Source organism: Berghia stephanieae, chromosome 3, assembly GCF_034508935.2.
Source record: "Berghia stephanieae isolate SIO BIC M18660-M18661 chromosome 3, UCSD_Bste_1.3, whole genome shotgun sequence".
In the NCBI taxonomy this organism is placed as follows: domain Eukaryota; kingdom Metazoa; phylum Mollusca; class Gastropoda; order Nudibranchia; family Aeolidiidae; genus Berghia; species Berghia stephanieae.
The window spans coordinates 10,333,011-10,350,337 of NC_088362.1; the positions used below are offsets into that span (position 1 = coordinate 10,333,011).

Sequence of the window (17,327 nt, forward strand, 5' to 3'; positions counted from 1 at the left end):
AATTTACGTGCTTGACATTATAATCTGCACGGCCAGGAAGACATAGCACTGTGCTCTTAGATATAGTAATAAGTAATGATAGAGACTATTTTTGTTGTAGTTCAATTGGAAATGCTCTCTCACACAATTTATTATATTTTAGGTTTGGTTAAATAAATGATCGACTAAAAAAGAAAAAAAGAGCTTTTATATAGCGCAATATCCACTAAATGTGCTCAAAGCCTTTGCAAGGAGTTCCTGGTCAACAACAACATTTAAGATGTAGGAGGGGACATGACGCCTGTTAGGCGATATTACAATTTTTCGGACAAAGACAACGCTGTTAACGGCTAGGTACTCATTTTACACCTGAGTACGGTGAGAGAATGTGAGTAAAGAGCCATTTCCAAGAACTCAACCATGTACCGAGCGAGGCTCGAACCCGGGACCTTCCGATCCGAAAGCGAGTGTCATACCACTAGACCACATAGCCACACTACAAGCAACAATGGATGATGAAAGGTGTAAATATAGACTATAAAAATAAATAGATCACAAAAAAGATCCGGAACGCATTATAATTAACGTTTTTGCATTTATTCCCGTCTTGCGACCTTGTTGAAGAAAGTTTGTTGTATTTATTTTTCCATTTCTGTTGTTTTTGTTACATGTATTTAAGTGTGAAAATATTTTTTTGGTTATTAAATTTGTCTGTTTTCCACATAATATTTATGTGTTCTTTATTTCTCTTGGGACATCATTTATACTAAATGAATGGCCTCGTTATCAAATCAACAAGTCTGTGAAACCGTCAATTTACACAAAGCATTTTCCATGTTATTATTGTTATGTTGATAAGAAACAATTTCTTTTTTATTAAGTTCCCATTTGTGACCCTTCGCCTCAAAACGGTATTAAGTCGGGATGGTTAAGATGTTGAAAATTGAATTTATAGCCATAAATATCAGACTTGTGTTGAGTTTGTATCTTTTATTGATGAGAATGGATACCATATTTTATGGTGCTGATGCCAACAATTTATGTTTTTGACCAGTTTTAATATTAAATTCATATTTTAAGCATCCGGTTCGTTCCGACATAATATAGTTTTGAGACGAAGGGTCACAAATTTTTTAAAACAACAAACTTTTGTCGATAAAGACATCAATAATAGGATTAGATATCTTTTTGTCTTTTAATTCGTGAAAAGAGCAACATTTTTACAACAAAATAACATCTCCATTTTGCGTGTGGGAATGCGGTATTTTACATTACAGAATTCCGTTTCGTGTCCTCTGACAATTCTTGGCTACCCCGAGTGGCTAATTCTCATTATTAAGGTGGTGGAAAGGAGAAAATGGGTTGTGGTTAACACTTAATTATCTTCGGTATGTCACTTTTTATTTTCTTAAGCAGATTACAATAATGTAGATGTTTTATGGGCAGGGGCGTGGCTATATTGGTTGATTTGGTGCCTGGCACCGCCTCCATCTATTAAAAATGTATTACAGCATTTTTAAAAATAATAAAACTGATAAATGGTATATACCGCCTCTTATTTATTTGAGTAAATCTTTTCTTTAATTTGTTTTCTTTCTTTCGTATTTACAAAAATAACATGTTTAAGTGATTTTCTTCTGATTCTGGCACCACCCAATTCTGTAAGCATGCCACGTCACTGTTTATGGGTGTTATCTGACAACCCCCTTTTATCAAACTTGTATCCAAGCGAGTTGTAAAGATGATGCTTGATTTTGTATAACGTCATAGTAGGATTTAAACTCACAGAGTTTGAAGTGCAGAATCGTTATTCTAATTCAATTCTCTTCTTCGTTACCCTTTTTTTTTATCAAACTAGTGAAGAATCATCTTTATTTGAAGGGAAATAAAGGCTATTACGAACAGAATTTATCTATTAAAATTATTATAAAACTGTATTGTGTAAATTAACCTAGATCGAGACGAATTTTTTCATCAATGATCAAAATCGTTCCAATAATATTGTCTGTAGGTGCGCGCAAATGAATCTAGCAACAGGAGACACACAGACACTCACACATACACACATACACATACATACACACACACACACACACACACACATACACCCGCACACTTTCCCTATCTATATTTCAACATCAACCTGACATCAAAAGTCTCCCCAAAAGTTTTGTACTGAAATTAAATCAAAAAGAGGTGTGTCATGGTGTGAAGTGCGGCTATGTGATATTGTGGTATGACATTCGCTTTCGGATCGGAAGGTCCTGGGTTCGAGCCTCGCTCGGCGCATAGTTGAGTCCTTGGAAAAGGCTCTTTAATCATTTTCCCTCACCGTACTCAGATGTAAAATGAGTACCTGGCCGTTAACAGCGTTGTTTCTGTCCGAAAAACATAATATCGCCTTAGAGTCATCATGTCTTCTCCTAAATGTTAAATGTTGCTGTTGAACAGGGAGGGACCCCTTGTAAAGCGCTTTGAGCGCTTTTAATGTATATTGTGCTATATAAAAAAGCTCAATTTTTTTAATGGTGCCAGTGCGGGTGATTTTGACACTGTCTATTCTCTACACAACGTCGTCTCCATCATCTTCCTCAGTGAATTGGTGCCTCTATCTCCCGTGCATACCTTTAGGGCAGAAGCCTCTTATGGTACTCACACTACTATGTTATGACGATCCACCCAATCAGCAAAGTCCGGTCCGCTTTCGTGCACCGTCGCGAACTAACCCACCCGGTAGCATTGGCACAAAACACCGTTCAACTAGATGCTCTGCCGTTTCGGGTTCCTGCCCACATCGGGTACATGTGGGACAGGTGGAAAGTCTCCACGGATAAAGCGCACTTGTTGTTAGGCAGCTCCTCGACCGAAGCCGATTAGCAGCCACCCAGTGTCTCCTCTTACTGGTATCAAAGCCTGGCAACTTATCAAGTTAAGAGGAGGTAACGTCCCACCCCCACCCACTAGCGATTGAATTCGTCCAAACCGACTTCCATCTCGTATAGATAGTATGCAGATGACGTCACTCAGGCCTTTGTTATTGTTTTTGCCATCCGCGTTTGTGAGTTGTTCTCACTAAACTGTATTAACCAGACTATAAAAGTTCATGGTTACACAGAGTTTGTGTGTTGGTCCGTTATACTTCCGGATGGCAATGTTGTGAACTCCTTGGCCAAGCGCATTCTATCTATATGCATCTCTGTCCGTAGTTTGACATAGCCCTGTCACCTTTAGCCTTTAGGGCGACAGGGCTATGTCAAACTGTGATGAAGCATATTAACGAGCAAGCTCTCCCAAAAATAATGAACAAAAATGAATAAAACAGCTTCAAATTACTTAAGAACAAAATCCCAAACACGGAACGTTTCGGGCTCAAAACCCTTCTTCGTCCAACAAAAAAGAAAACACCAAAAAATTACAATTAAAGCATAAATACATTTCTTAAGATCCCAGCTGGTCGGCTTTTAAGTGATGTATTCATATTTTAATTGTTTGGTTTTTTTTTGTTACCCGAAGAAGGATTTGAGCCCAAAACGTTCCATTGTTGGTATTTTGTTCTTTTTTGAAGCTGTAATCTTTATTTTTGTTTATTATTACATTATACAGTCGACAGCTTCCAGTAGCTAAGTATCATTTTCTCAGGGTGTCCGGAGTCGATAACTCTCAAACGTTTTGTTATAGGATTTCGAAATAGAAAAGAGGTGAAAGACTTCCTCACAACAACCTCGAAATGATACTCTTCTTCTTCTTCTTCTTCTTCTTCTTCTTGTTCTTCTTTCTTCTTCTTCCTCTTCTTCTTCCTCTTCTTCTTCTCTCTTCTTCTTCTTCTTCTTCTTCTTCTTCTTCTTCTTCTTCTTTCTTCTTCTTCTTCTTCTTCTTCTTCTTCTTCTTCTTCTTCTTCTTCTTCTTCTTCTTCTTCTTCTTCTTCTTCTTCTTCTTCTTCTTCTTCTTCTTCTTCTTCTTCTTCTTCTTCTTCTTCTTCTTCTTCTTCTTCTTCTTCTTCTTCTTCTTCTTCTTCTTCTTCTTCGCGTTCGTGTTCGCTCTATATGATACCGGAAATGATTTCATCGGGACATAAATGCTCAATGCTTTCAAAATATCATTCGAAACTTAAGCTCCTTATCTTAGGAATTCTAGGTTTCATCTTCATTAATATATGTTCCCTATTTTCAATTTGGGATATTTTCATCTTGTTTCCAGGAACAAGGTCTTGCAAAATATTCCGGTGTGTTTTATTGTTTACCAGGCGTTACAGGGAGAACCCAATACATTTAGGAATATTATGGGAAAAGCTGGAAAGTCAAAATAATGCCATACTTTGGAAAAACACAGTTTTTAAATTTTGGCAAGAAATCTCAATTATTTAAATATAAATTGTTTAAAAAGGTCATCATCTTGTCAGAAAATTTCAAAATTGAGACTTTGAGTTTTTGAAAGGTTATAGGGTCATTTTATACGATCAATATTTGAAGGACGAGTTTTCTGGCCAAATTTTTAAAAACCTGTTGTTTTTTTTCTAGAATGCGCCACAATATAATAAGTCGACTTCATTGGGTTGGAATTAATCCAAGGGAATTCTTTGTTTATTGCCTAGTGTTCTCTCTTTGTCATCCTTCTCGTATGTTCGTGTTGAGGGATAACGTATCTTATTGTTTTTTGCGGATTTAAAATTCAATCTAAAATTTTGATCATATGATGATGATGATGATGATGATGATGATGATGATGATGATGATGATGATGATGATGATGATGATGACGAGAGACAATGACGATGATGAATGATGGTGATGAAGAGGAGGAGGAGGAGGAGGAGGAGGAGGAGGAGGAGGAGGAGGAGGAAGAGGAAGAGAAGGATTAGTGAAACTACAAATTCAGTTTCATGTTACTTAAATTAACGCCGTATGAAAATTTTCTGTCTCTCATTTCTATCAAATTCATATACCTGAGACCATGGTAATGAGCGCGCTGGGGCAGCAATACATAAACACAGTTGCTTCTTTTTCTTGCCATAGCGTTGTATACGTGGGGCAGACAGTTAACTATAATAATATTTCCAATCTGCACAGTTGTGTATGTCGAAATACCATTATAACACCATCCAAGTTCCTTATCAGAATCGTGTGGGAGAATAACGGGGGTGGGATGATCATTTAGAGGTCTAATGACGATTTTAGCCGATCTCTCCCCAGGGACCTATTTTAATTCAGCTGTTAAAATTTTTTTAACTCGCTCAATCCTAAAGATTTTTTTTTAGTCTTTTCAAAATTGGAAAAAACGAATTAAAAATGAGCATTCGCATAGATAGTTTTATTCAACTACCATTAACATGTAAAAACTAAAACATTAGCTTTGATACTGCACCTGTAATTTGTCTCATAGAAATGTAATAAATGGGCATGGAGTAAAATTTACTCGGGGTAACTACGGATATAGTGTTAGGGTTGAGTGAGTTAAGACTTACTTAGGAGGTATTTTATGATACTGTTTTGAAAAAAAAAATCAAAGAAAACTGCATTGCTCGGCAAAGATTTATGCTTTGAACTTGTGGATTTTATAAAGAGATAAAAATATTTGTTTAAAATTGAGCTTTATATAGCGCAATATCCACTAAATGTGCTCAAAGCGCTTTACAAGGGGTCCCTGGTCAACAGCAACATTTAACATGTAGGACGGGACATGACGCCTGTTAGGCAATATTACAATTTTTCGGACAAACACAACGCTGTTAACGACCAGGTACTCATTTTACACTTGAGTACGGTCAGAGAATGTGAGTAAAGACCTTTACCAAGGACTCAACTATGCGCCGAGCGCGAGGCTCGAACCAGGACCTTCCGATCCGAAAGCGAGTATCATACCACTAGACCACATAGAGATAACAAACTATGGAAGATTAAAACTAATCAATTGATGTCTAGATAAATCTTTTGTTTTTAAAATAGGTTCAGAATTTTTTTAAAAATCGTTTATTTTTATTTTGAAAAATCAATTATATTAATGCTCTCTAGCACTTTTGTTTGGATTACGCGTATTTTAAACTAGCCAATTACTCTCTCCTTACCAGCTATTTTTAGAATTTCCCCCGAAAATTTACACCTTTTCTTACTCAAAGAAAAAAGTAACAAGTGAGCTCTACAACACAGTGTTTAGTATTTATAGTTGTAATCAAAGCATTTGTTTAAATTTTGTGATGGACAAGAGAAATCGGAATAAGAAAATTGTGGGTTACATTGTAACGAATGTGAAGATTTTCCTATGGGTGGTAAGGAGAGGGTCAAGGTATCAGTAGAATAATAGCAAATGACTTCTCCCTGTTGTGCTGTCGGCTGCAGACGTAAAGCCCTCCCCCAAGGATTCAAATTCCATTTTGCTTCTTTCCCTCTCAGCTGTCTTCATCCTTGCTTCTTTTAGTCTTCCTCTCTTCCTCTTGCTGTCAGGTGTTACGTACATTTTTTCAACAAGATATGAAGTGAGTAGAAAAGTGCCAGAAGACAATAGAGAATAAAAATTTTTCGCGGCGGTGGTGGGGTTTGAACCTGCGACCTTATTGGTACGACAACTCCGCCTGGCAGGTGAGAGCGTGGCTCTACCGTCTGAGCTATCCACGAACACTAAAATATTCGTATCAAACCCAAGTCATATTTCTAAAGCCTTCTCTCACCCACTACTGGAGATCGCCGGCTCGTTCGCGCGCCACCATCGCGAAGTTATTTTTGACCAGCAGTTAGCTTAATAGCCAATATTCTCAACACAAACACATAACATAGAAACGATTGAGACATTGAGTATATGCTCCGGTATATGGGGTGGATTTTTTTAAAAATTTTTATTCTCTATTGTCTTCTGGCACTTTTCTACTCACTTCATATCTTGTTGTTACCAACATAAGTGCCTGCTCCACTCACTTTTCCGTACATTTTTTCAGTGCCACACTTGGCATTCTTGAGACAATTCCTATCCATTTCCGTCACCTGAGTATCAATAGGGAACAAACGTTTGATGTCAGAAACTGTTTCCAACATCATCATCGTCATTATCCATCAGCGATACCAGCAACTAGTACTACTGCTACCACTAATACTCGTACTACTACTACTACTACTACTACTACTACTACTACTACTACTACTACTACTACTACTACTACTACTACTACTACCACGACTACTACTACACACTACTACTACTACTACTACTACTACTACTACTACTACTACTACTACTACTACTACCACCACCCCACGACTACTACTACTACTAACTACTACTACTACTACTACTACTACTACTACAACCACCACCACGACTACTACTACTACTACTACTACTACTACTACTACTACTACTACTACTACTACTACTACTACCACCACTACTACCACGACTACTACTACTACCACGACCACTACTACTTTGGTCATAACTCCAACGACTCCCACTACTGCTGTTGTCATGCTACAACATTCGATTATTCATCGATAACCACAACCCCTTTTTCACACTACATGGAGCAAAACTACTCAATCATAATCGTAATAATATTGTTATTGATCAACAAAGCAACAGGCCTCCCATCGTTCCTCCACTCGACGTCAAATAAATCCTGTTCTGATACAAATTGTCTCCCATTGTTACCCATTATCTCAAACTCGTATAGCACGTCAGAATAAACTAAATGATGAAAATGAAGTTTAAAACTGAAAAATATCAAATTTTAAAGTGAAAATTATTTCGAAATCTAAGGAATGAACTCCCTCCCCTCAAAGAAGAAATTTAACTCCAAGTTTATAAGACGAGCTTAAAATTCAATATTAGACGTGACGACCACCCCCGATATGTACCGCTTTGGTACGACTAGTTCCATTTCACTTGGGCACAAGTTTCGAATGTCTTTTGTTTTATCGTTGTATTTCCATCCACTCTTCTGATAATTGGAATGTCTGGGCGTCCCATAAAGCCCTGTTTTCAATTCAGCTATCTTCCTTTTATGGTTTCATAACCTGTCAGAACCAATACCCGGAATTTGGCATCGGAGGATGATTTTTTTTATGTTTTAAATCGAGTTTCGATCTGATGTGGTTAAGGAGAAAACGCGACCCCCATATAACACTTTAACTCACTCAATCCTAGAGATTGTTGCTACTTTTGAAAATGGGAAAAATGTATTAGAAATGAGCATGTACATAGATAGTTTTATTCAACTGCCAGGAACATGCAAAAACTAAAAACATTAGCTTTGATACTACGCCTATAATATGTCTCAGAAGAATGTAATAAATAGGCATTGGGTACAAGTAACCCGGGTAGTCTACGGATATAGTCGGCGTTAGGGTTGAGTGAGTTAAACACTATATCATGAGCAATGACTTCATGCCTTGGAATTTTTATATCTAGCGCAATTTGTGAGGCTATGTGGTCTTGTTGTATGGCACTCGCTTTCGGAACTGAAGGGTCCTGGGTTCGAGTCTCGCTCGGCGCATAGTTGAGTCCTTGGAGAAGGCTCTTTACTCACACTCACATTCTCTCACTGAACTGAGGTGTAAAATGAGTACCTGGCTGTCCACAGCGTTGCCTCTGCCCGTAAAAATTGTAATATCGTCTAACAGACGTCATGTCCCGTCACAAATGTTGAATGTTGCTGTTGGCCAGGGACCCTTTGTAAAGCGCTTTGAGCACGTTTAGTAGATATTGCGCTATATATATAAAGCTGTTTTGTTGATAAAGGGGAAACCCGAATGAAACGTCCATTTTATCTGTTTTCGTATATTATATTGAAGCTTACATTCAATTTCGCGGGTGGTTGGATGGGAGCATCAGCCTTGAATCAAATACCTATGATGTTCGCATGGGTGTACGATCCGATAGTGATGTCGTTTCTTCTTCTCTTTACTAGCCTATCCTGCTTCTTTGGTTTGTGATTGTATTTTTGACAGGGGATATTTTTTTCTGTAAATCTTCTGCCTGTTTGTTCTTGGTTATTTATAATTTAGCTTATGATATCTTTAGGTTATGATTTTGATTGACATTTGTACTATTTTTGTTAGATTGCTTGTTTTTTTGTTTCAGCTGTCTCTCATATAACCTCAATTGTGTTGGAAGAGACCTAAAGCAACAAACAAACAAACATTCAATTTCACATTGTTATTTATTTCTTCGAGCTTCGAGCAGCACCATTTACATTATACAAAAAAAATGAATATTGGGTTTCGTTGTTTGCTCTATTGATGAGAATGAACATTATGGCTATTGGACTCAATAGTCTGATGTCACGTCGCCCAGCAACGGCGGCCATCGTGGTGCTAAACAAATAAAATCGGTACTTTTTTTTCTTCTTACCGGCTAGAAGTTTTCATATGTCTTGTGATCAGAATGTGTAAAAGTCAAAACATGATCAGATTTATAATGTTTTTTTATCCTCTGGATACGCTTTTATGCTCGTCGGATAAATATTTCATAAGGGCGTCCGCCATTGTTCCGATAGTTTAGAGCCAGTTACTAAGTAACCATGCGTCATTACGAGGGAAGTGACGTTACGACTGTTGAAGCGTATTTTCATAAATATCGCCATATGTACATTCATGTTCCCTTTTGACGTCCGCTTTTCTCCCGACTTTGATTCAAGTTTAACGCTGTGGGTCACAGTATATGACAAATCATTGTGCGGCTATGTGGTCTTGTGGTATGAGTCTCAATTTCGGATGAGAAAGTCCTGGGTTCGAGCCTGGTTCGGCGTATAGTTAGTTGAGTCCTTGGAAAATATTCTTTACTGGCATTCTCTCACCGTACTCAGGTGGAAATTGAGTATAGATAGAATGCGCTTGGCCAAGGAGTTCACAACATTGCCATCCGGAAGTATAACGGACCAACACACAAACTCTGTGTAACCATGAACTTTTATAGTCTGGTTAATACAGTTTAGTGAGAACAACTCACAAACGCGGATGGCAAAAACAATAACAAAGGCCTGAGTGACGTCATCTGCATACTATCTATATGGCCGTAAACAAGGACTCAACTATGCGCCGAGTGAGACTCGAACCGTAGCCATCGTTATGTAATAGATAGAATGCGCTTGGCCAAGGAGTTCACAACATTGCCATCCGGAAGTATAACGGACCAACACACAAACTCTGTGTAACCATGAACTTTTATAGTCTGGTTAATACAGTTTAGTGAGAACAACTCACAAACGCGGATGGCAAAAACCATAACAAAGGCCTGAGTGACGTCATCTGCATACTATCTATAGCCTGACAATGAAATCCAAAAGGACTCGCAGTTTGACGTCATTATTTGGTTTTTGCACCGCCTAGTGAGTTGTCGTTAGTAGAGCTCATGGAAACAAGTCATTTCATTGGTTGAACTATTTATTGAATTCAACTCACGATTTGTTTTCTTTTGTGGCAAAAGACTGGCATTTTGACGTCATTTTTTGGCCAGTGTCAGGCCATAACTTTACGAAGGCCACGCTCGAACCCACTTTTCTTCCCTATTTCTGCAACCCAAGACAGTGGCATTTAAGAAACAGATAAACTTACCTGGCGGTTGGTGAGCTTGATAGGAATATGTCTGCTGTTGACAGCAACTCCACACGTTTGTTACCTCTGTTATACTAATCACGAATAAGTGCCGATGTAAACACAACACCACCTTGTTTTTCATAATTTCATTTTTATTTTCATTCTTTTTCCCCAACCTTCGCCTCGCCAAACTACAGGAAAATCCTCATATTTGCTACGATACAAACAACATTTTTTTTCTCATTCAGATTTCTTTAATGCATCACAACTTTTGAAAGTTAAGTTTTAGTGTTTTCCCGACAAAAAAAACCGTTCTGAGAGGATTTGTCACATTTGTTCTCGTTTGAATAAGTGAGAAAAGTTTTTAAAAATCAGAAACTACAAATTCCAAAAAAAAATCAAACAACAAAAATCAAAACAAAACAACAACAGACAAACAACAAATAAATAAAAAGGATTACAAACAAACCCCCACAAAATCAAATAAACAAAAAAATATCTAACGTATTGTTGGTGTGAGTTTAAATAAAATCACCATCAGTTATGTGCGGTGAATTTTTTTGTGCGGCTATGTGGTCTAGTGGATCGGATGGTCCTGGGTTCGAGCCTCGCGCTCGGCGCATAGTTGAGTCCTCGGAAAATGCTCTTTACTCATTTAGTGGATATTGCGCTATATAAAGCTCAATTTTTTTTATGTCCGCCAAATCAACTGAACCAACATACAAAACTAAACGTGACCTTAAATGTGGATACTCTAAAATTGATGAGTGAGACCTTATCACGTGACTGGTGGTCTACAAACCACAACAAAGAATTTCATTTTCTATATTCAAATTGCATGATATGACCACATTTATTTTATACCTCACAAAATTAGTTACCGTCGAAAAAAAAGAGGTATCTAATCTAACCGAGATAAGAAGACCAATTTAAGTTGTTTTTTTTTTAAATCTCATGACGTCAAAGCAGCTCAGCGAAATCACCTTTGTAAGTTCGATTGCACTTATTTAAATATAGGTCAAACACGTGACATACAAATACGAGTATTGTTTTTAATGGTTTTCGGATAAGGGGAATTCTGTCAGCACTCGAAGTAACTTTTGCTCGTGCCAGACAAATAATCTGTGACAAAGTTCGAAAAAAATAAGATATTTTGAAAATAAGAACTACAACAAAATAAAATAAAACAAACAAAAATCTTTTTTCATTAAGGTTGGTATTTATCTCAGAAAGAGAGAGAGAGAGAGAGAGAGAGAGAGAGAGAGAGAGAGAGAGAGAGAGAGAGAGAGAGAGAGAGAGAGACAGAGAGAGAGAGACAGAGACAGAGAGAGAGAGAAGTCCTCCAGAGCCATTTGGCCCATGGGGCAGGAGCTTATCCCGGTTTCAATAGCGTGAAATGGACAATAGACATGCGTTGTTATACTTTTACCAGTACTTTCTGCCGTATCTTACAGACCCAGCTACCCAAACACTGCTGTTTTGACAGGGATATCAGAAAAAATCTCGACTGCATCCGGGATCGATCTCGGACCCTTTGCGTGTGAAGCGAATGCTCTACTAATTGGGCTATCGGGCCCTCCCTGGACTATCGGAATCCAGTCTTAGGTATGAGAGTTTTTGCCAAGAAGAGGGTCATTTAAATCGATCAATATTGAAGGGCGAGTTTTCTGTCCAATTTTTTAAAAATACATGTCATTCCAGAATATGTATGGCAAGAACTTTACTGCTATTGTGTTTGAGTGACAAAAACTATATTTTTGTGTTAGTTGATTGTGAAGTTTTGGGGAAATTCCTGAAAATGGCTGGTAAGGAGAGAGCTAAATTGGAATTTTACAATTATTTTGTTATTTATTGTATCATGATGAAATCTTACGGCTAGTAAAAGACTGCACTAGGAACACCTGCAATTCTGATAACTGTTTTGACCACCTATACCAGATTGTAAACTGATGCTGTGATTAGAAATGATAAACAGTAAATAGCACGTAAGAGGGCAAGGAAAAATTGCATTAAACGTTTATATTAAAGAAAGATCTGAACAAGTATGTATGAAAAGTGCCAGACAAGGCAAGAAAGAAAAATACAAGAAAAAAAATGTCGTGTGCCATCTGATGTTTAAATTAAAACTTACATTTCAATTTATCTCATGGACCGAAATATCAAAAATGTGAAAGATCGACTTTACGGGTTTTAGGAAAACGTGCCTTCAATTGTACTTTTTACGAAAGTGGCACATAAAAGCTAGAATAAGCGCTTAGAGTATGGTGTCTCGGAGTTATAGCGCTATATAAGTTTTCAGCATTATTATTATTATTGTTATTATTATTATTATTGTTATTATTATTATTATTATTATTATTATTATTATTATTATTATTATTATTATTATTATTATTATTATTATTAATATTATTATTATTATTATTATTATTATTATTATTATTATTAATATTATTATTATTATTATTATTATTATTATTATTATTATTATTTTTATTATTATTATTATTATTATTATTATTAAAATACTTGTACGTTATAGAATACAATTTTTCTCTATATAATCTGTTAGGGGAATAAATGAAAACATAGCAAAATGGATTGAGCACTTTAATACATAAATAGCTTTATTATATAAAAGGACCATTATTTTTTACATTAAGAATGTCAAGAGATGATCTGCCATTGTCAACTACATCCATTTCTTTCGATTCCTTGGCCTGACCAATCTAGTTCAGTCTGGTCATTCGCACCAGGAATAAAACTCCTACACTGACGGTTTCAGGACAACCATTTTCATCAGTAGTCAATGTTTTTTCACTTTCATCCATAGTCAAGGGATTCTATGACATTTCTAAACTGCCATCAAACAGTCCCAAGATGACTGACCAATGTCATTCTTGTCATCTTGTTTTTGTAGGACCTGATGGTCCCGTGTTTCAATGCTTAAGTATTCCACTTTGACTTTTGCCAATCATTCCGTTCAGTATTAGGAAGGGAAAGTGATGAGTTATTTTGATGATGATGATGATGATGATGATGATGATGATGATGATGATGATGATGATAATAATATTATCATTAATAATAGTAATAATAATAATAATATAATAATAATAATAAAATAATAATAATAATAATAATAATAAAATTATAATAATAATATATAATAGATGATGATGATGATGATGATGATGATGATGATGATGATGATGATGAATGATGATGGTGATGATGATGATGATGATGATGATGATGATAATCATCATCATCATCATCATTCAAGTGATAATAATAATAATAATAATAATAATAATAATATAATAATAATAATAATAATAATAATAATAATAATAATAATAATAATAATAATAATAAGGAGTTTGTCTAAAGACTTGTGTGCGTGAGTTAAAATATGGGTATTGATTAATCCTATCCAAAGGGTAGCAAACAATTGCTATTGTCCGTTTCATGCTATAGAAACCGGGATAAACTCAATTTAATTTTCAACATCTAAATCCCTCCGATATTTTGCTAATTATTAGGAAAATCCTTCAAAACATTTATTCTGAGATTTTGGTGGAAACAATATTTTATTATCTGAAAAATAATATTATTGAAGTCCCACTTCTCAAAACATACAATACAAGCAAAATGGGTGTGAGTAGTAAGAAAAGTGAATAACGGAAAGCTATTTTGCTATTTTCTCAGTATGTCGTTTTTCCAGGGGTACGGGATACTATGTCAAATATTTCTCAAAATCTGTTCTATGAAATTGTCTGAAAAGTTCCACAGTTATCACAGAGATAATGTAATAGAGAGATTTGTTGATAGGTATGTGTAATAATCCAAATTATAGATTATTGATATCAATTTTGTCATAAAATTTTGATTCACAACTTTGTAATGTTCTAATAAAAATCCCATAAGCTAAAACGGTAAAATCTCTATGTTGACACAAAATGCTACAATGTTGATATGAGGGAATAAAATTGAGGTTATTCCTTCATTAGTATTTACGGAAAATGTGCCACACGATTGTTATTCATTTTGATGCCAGACTCCTAAATCAGGATACAAAACTAGATATTATCAACAGAGAATACGCGTTGTTTTCAGCATATGTTTTGTTGTTTTGTTTTTACCTATAATGAATGGCGCTACAGAATTATTAAAACCACCCAATATAGTTAATTAAATTTTATTTGAAAAGACCCAAACCGCCCCTTTAGTTACATGATCATGTCATTGTCTATATGTAAAGAACGGAGAGACAATGGTTTGGTGTGCTTCCAAAAATGCACCATTCCTTGTATTCGGTCTTCTAGCTGCTAGCTACAAGCTAGGCAATTACGACACAAGCAGGGAGATCCGTTTGTCATCGGAAGAATTACTTACGGTTTTCTGATATTCTCCTAAGGCATTCGGGGTAGACAGTTCACATGTCCACCACAAAGATCTATAATACAATAAGCTTACAATTTCCATGATTTGTTCCGGTAACCTCTAGGGCAAGCTTGGGGTTTCTAGGCACGCACTAGGGTTTGTCGATGGGTCAACCGGAAACCGGATATAAGAATCAATGTCAGAACCCTAGGGATTATTATGGTCTCCAGTATAAAACAACGGTGCATCGAGAAGAATTTTTGCTGACGCCCTCAATAGCTCGCATTTCCCTTGGAAGAAGAACCTCCATATTGTCAATATTTGAAAGATAAACATGCAAGTAACTCTAAGGATTATTGAATCTTGTATGAAATTCTCATATTTAAAAAAAAATATTTTAATATTTAATTTCCACAAAGAGGTTTCGTTTCTTTCCACAATTAATTTTTTAGAAATTAATTTTGCATTGTAACTTACTATTCCAATTGGTTTATTCGCTGGTTAAATCAAATTTTAAAACTTAATTTGATGTAATTTCAAATTATGAGTTTTGATTTTGACATTCTTTCATGGATCAGGTTCCGATACGGCTAAAAGCTTCTCTAAAATTGACTTTCAATGTTATGTTATGTTTCTCCTTCATATTGACATGGTATCGGATTAAGGCGATGATTTAAATTTGATTTCCTTGCACAGGAAGAGTCAACGCTGCAAACATTCTTTTCTCGTCAAATTCCTTCTACTTCAAAAATTTGATTGTCAAATCCATAATATTCAGTATCCATCCCCACAATCATAACACTGGTAGAGACAGACAATGACAGGAAATCCAAAAACAAATTTTAACGACACTTTTAATTATAATATAGGAATGAGATTAGCGGAAGAGTAGCGTCCCTTGATTGGACGTCACCCATAGTCTGTGACGTCACCGGCGGAAAAGTTATAAGAGAGAGAACGTCGTGTGAGGACGAGAGACGCATGCGCACAACCAACATGACGTTCTCTCTCTAATAACTTTTCCGCCTGTAACGTCACAGACTTTGGGTGACGTCCAATCAAGGGACGCTACTCTTCCGCTAATCTCATTCCCTATACTTTCCTTTTTCTTTTATGATGTCCGGCTATGGGATCTGGCGGAATAACACTCGCCTTCGGATTGGAAGGATCTTGGTTCCGATCAGAGTTCCGCTCTGAGTTGTCCATAGCTGAGTCTCTGGAAAAAGCTATTTATTTACATTCTCTCATCGTACTCGCGTGTAAAATGAATACCTGACCGTTGACAGCGTTGTGTCTGTCGGGGAAAACATTGTTATATCGCCTAACAGGCGATATGTCTCGTTCTACATATTAAGTGTTGTTGTTGGCTAGAGATCCCTTGTAAAGCGCTTTGAGCATGTTTAGTGGATATTGAGCTATATATCTATGATCAAGGATTTTTATTCTTGAACAATCCGACCCTCGTGATGAGACATACAGTTCACAGGAATATTATTATTATTCGGTTGATACAAATTAGATTATGATTTGAATACTAATCTGAGCACTGTCTTATCCCAAGGATTATTACCCTCGGAGTAATTTCAACGAACGTTTTGACATATAATTTCCTGATTCCCTTGGCATGAGATATAACTGCTCACAGGAATATTATTTGATTGAGAAAAATCAAATTTGTGATTTGAATACTAATTTGAGAGCAATCTTATCCCAAGGATTATACCTCTTGATAAGATTTTCAAATTTATAAGCTCGGATTGAGATGAAAAGAAAAAAACCAATTCGTCAAAAAAATAAATTGCCTTTCGAGGATATATGGGTGGTGGGCGTCAATGAAAAGAGCCTTGTCTTTTATTTGATATATTAACATCACAATAAATTTATAATCCGCTCTAGCATCAGCTGTCAATTTATGATGGAAGAAACGGTATCTCTTGGAGCCTTCAGGAATTAAAATATCAAACCGTCATCCATCAAATGAAGCACGTTTTGTAGGATGGGGACTCGATGAAATAATTGTCAGAAACGGGATTCTGTCTGTGTTCTATTAAATAGTTTATCTCTATTTTTCCCTCCAAATGACATATTTTTGATTCACATATTTACATACGTTAAGTTTGCGACACAAGACATTCTTGAAACAACATTGGGTTCCATGTTTTTTAAGTTAAAAAAAAAATAACTTTGAAATAAATGATCTATGCACGGAAGTTGCATCGTCCATTTAAAGGTTTTTAAAACCTAGCGGCTATGTGCTATTGTAGTATGGCTCTCGCTTTCGGATCGGAAGGTCCTAGTTTAATACCTGGCCACCAACAGCGTTGTGTCTGTCGGTAACAAATTATATTATTGACTAACAGGCGTGGTGTCTCGTTCTACATGTTACATGTTGCTGTTGGTCAGGAGACCCTTTGGAAAGCGCTCTGAGCACGTTTAGTGGCT

The 17,327-nt window shown here is 36.2% G+C and overlaps 1 protein-coding gene across 1 annotated transcript in view; it reads left to right on the forward strand.

The window, feature by feature from the left end:
* LOC144967134 (neuromedin U receptor homolog nmur-2-like) overlaps nucleotides 1-17,327 on the forward strand; it is a gene marked incomplete in the record, with an annotated part of 255,708 nt that overhangs the window by 172,357 nt on the left and 66,024 nt on the right.